This window comes from Callorhinchus milii, unplaced genomic scaffold (assembly GCF_018977255.1).
Source record: "Callorhinchus milii isolate IMCB2004 unplaced genomic scaffold, IMCB_Cmil_1.0 Scaffold4, whole genome shotgun sequence".
NCBI classification, from domain to species: Eukaryota; Metazoa; Chordata; class Chondrichthyes; order Chimaeriformes; family Callorhinchidae; genus Callorhinchus; species Callorhinchus milii.
In genome coordinates, this window is record NW_024704745.1 from 44,973,855 (window position 1) to 44,977,204 (window position 3,350).

Consider the following 3,350-nt stretch of genomic DNA (forward strand, 5'->3'; position numbering starts at 1 on the left):
CCTCCCCTTCCTGTCCAAGGTCCTGGAACGAGTTGTCGCCTCCCAGCTGCGCTCTTTCCTCTCCACCCATTCAATATTCGAACCCCTTCAGTCGGGTTTCCGTGCTGCCCATAGCACAGAAACTGCCCTGGTCAAGGTCACCAATGACATCCTGACCATCTGTGACCAGGGCTCCCTCTGCCTCCTCGTCCTCCTCGACCTATCGGCAGCATTCAATACGGTCGACTATGCTATCCTCCTCCACCACTTGTCCTCCCACCTCAACCTTCAAGGCCCTGTCCTTGAGTGGTTTAGGTCATACATCTCCCACCGTCTTCACTTTGTTTCCACGAATGGCTTTTCCTTCAGCCCCCGCACTGTCTCGTGCGGTGTCCCTCAGGGCTCTGTCCTCGGTCCCCTCCTCTTCACCCTCTATATGCTCCCCCTGGTGACATCATCCGCAGACATGGGGTTAACTTCCACATGTATGCGGATGACACCCAACTCTACCTTTCCTCCTCTACCCTCAACTCCACGACCACCGATGTCCTGACAGCCTGCCTGTCCGACATCGAGTCCTGGACGAGAGACAACTTTCTTCAGCTCAACGTGCATAAAACTGAGGCCCTCCTGATTGGCTCGCGTCAGCGCCTCCGCACCTCAGGCGCTGACAGCATCAGCATCCAAGGCTGCACTCTCCACCTCTCAAAGCCAGTCAGGAACCTCGGTGTTCTGTTCGACCCTGAGCTGTCCTTTCTCCCTCATATCCGCGCCACAACTGGCACCGCCTTCCATCACCTCCGGAATATCGCCAGACTACGGCACTACCTCACCCCTCACGCTGCTGAAACTCTGGTCCACGCCTTTATCACCTCAAGGCTGGACTATGGGAACTCTCTCCTCGCCGGCCTTCCCGGCACCTCCCTCCACAAGCTGCAGGTCATTCAGAACTCTGCAGCTCGTGTACTGTCCCGCACCAGGCTTCGGGACCACATCACTCCCACCCTCGCTCGCCTCCACTGGCTCCCCATCCCCAGAGGATCGAATTCAAGATCCTCATCCTCACCTACAAGGCCATTCACGGCCTTGCTCCCTCCTACCTCTCCGACCTACTATCCCCCTACCTACCTGCCCGTACCCTCCGTTCCTCTGGCTCTGGTCTGCTCCACATCCCCCGCCCCAACCACCCTACCATCGGTGGCCGGGCCTTCAGCCTCTCAGCCCCTAGGCTCTGGAACTCTATCCCCCAGTGCCTTCGCCTTGCCTCCTCCCTTTCCTCCTTCAAGGCCGGTCTCAAGACCTTTCTCTTTGACCGTGCCTTCACCTCCCCTCTCGACTCTCTACCCCCTCCTCGCTCCCTCCCTTTCCTCCCCTCACCCTGACCATTTCCCCCCTGCTCGGGTCCTGACCCAACTGTACAGCGCCTTGGGACGTCCTCCCGACGTGAAAGGCGCTCTATAAATGAAATCTTATTGTTGTTGTTGTTGTTGAATTGCATTCACGTGAAAGGCTTGATATATTACTTATGCAGTACTTCAAGTTGGTGTTGTAGCAGAGTCAATTATACATCTTAAAAAACGAATTGGATATTTATTTGAAGAATAAAGAAATAAAAGAAATGAAGAAATGGTATTAGAGTGGATAGTTCCAGTGGGAAGCTACCTTGGCAGAGGCACAATTCTCTAAATAACCTCCAATCCTGAAATTTTCCATAAATGCAAGCCCAAACTGCAATCACTTTAGCATTGTCATTGTACTTTATTTGAAAGCAAAGAGCTTAGTTCTAAATGTAGGTAGTGACATTGTACAGTGTTCGAATTATTGGTGAATCATGGGTGAACCTTGTACAATAACCATGGGCCTTTGTCAATTAAATATGTGTTAAAAGTGACTAATTCTAAAGCAAGTACAGGGATTTAATTTCAAGGGATGACATCAGTACTGCCGATTACCTAAATTATTAAATTTGCCATGGGGAGCTAAAGTTAATGTTTTTTGTTGGAAGTAACTGGGTTGAAATATGTGAGTAATTATTCACCAGTAATTAGGTAGCCAGTGAAATAATTATTCCACAGTGAAATACAAACTCCCATTTATTTCATGTGCAGCAGTCAATTCGGGCAAAGTTATACAGAGCTGTCTATAAGCTGCTAAATTTGTAGAAGCAGAGTACCTATGCAAATCTCATATACTGTATGCTAACATTGATGCTTCCATTAGGTGTAATATATTTTGTCCCTTGGCAAGCCACTTTGATTTCACCATAATTGATGTGATTAATGTACAAGAAAATGAGGCTAATTTGTGCCCAAATTATTTTAGCTGCAAAATATGATATGATCTATTTAACCAATATCTCAGAATTAATAACTTAATCTCAAGATATCCACCAGAACACTTAAACTGAAATGCTTGGCCTTCTTCCACAGTGTGTCAGAACCAAACTGTATTTTACACTGATTGTGTCAGAAAACATCGATAAGAAACTGATATTGTACAGAAATGGAAGATTCAATCATTGAAAAGCGTCCAATGATAGAATCAGTAGGTTGTTTTCAAATGGTGCCTTGTACTCTTAACAGCACTTTTATTGAGATTTTAAGATATCCATGCTTTTGAGGTTTCAGTTCAATTCAAAAGACATGGTCAAGTAAATAAACCAGACATTATGCTGGGCCCAAAATATTCACCCAATAAGTGGCTTAGTTTCAGTGCCTTAAACTCCTACTGCTAACCTAAACACAATGATTTGACGTTCAGGTCCCAACATTGCCCCCTAATGTTTCATTTATTGGAAGTCCTATAGCTCAGTGGTTAGAGCACTTGCCTCGTAAGCAAGAGATCTGGGTTCGATTTCCGGCAGGGCGAAATCTTGGGCAAGTTTCCTTACTCCACACGCCTGATAATAATCCTTAAAAAAAACAGTAACAAATTAGTCATTTCAATCCACGACTGTTTGTGTAACACTGCTGTGTGCTATTGGCTGCCGCGTTTTGCCCAGTCAATTCACTTGACAATATATTCTCTGAAGTGTTTTGAGACGTCTAGAAGACGTGAAAAGCGCTATATCAAATGCAAGGATATTATTATCTAACTATTTAAGTCAAAAACCTATCTACCTTTGCTCCAGTGTCCAAGAAACATTATTCAGAACTCAACGGCTCATCCTTTCTACCAAATATCTAGTGTCTGGCATTCTCCTATTTTCTCTCCACTCGCTCACGAAATTCAAGATTCTAAGATGTGCATCTGAATAACTGATATGGCCTCTATCAACTTTCATGATGCACATGGGATGAACTCTTTTGATTGCAGCTTTGGAAGGTCAAAATCATAATTGCAGAAACACAAATTTAAGACGAGGATTGAGC

General features: G+C 45.8%; 1 non-coding gene across 1 annotated transcript; it reads left to right on the forward strand.

Annotated features, from left to right (window-relative positions):
* Positions 1-2,775: 2,775 nt before the first annotated feature.
* trnat-cgu lies at positions 2,776-2,847 on the forward strand. The gene has a single exon. It is a non-coding gene; the product is annotated as a tRNA-Thr (tRNA).
* The last annotated feature ends 503 nt before the right edge of the window (positions 2,848-3,350 follow it).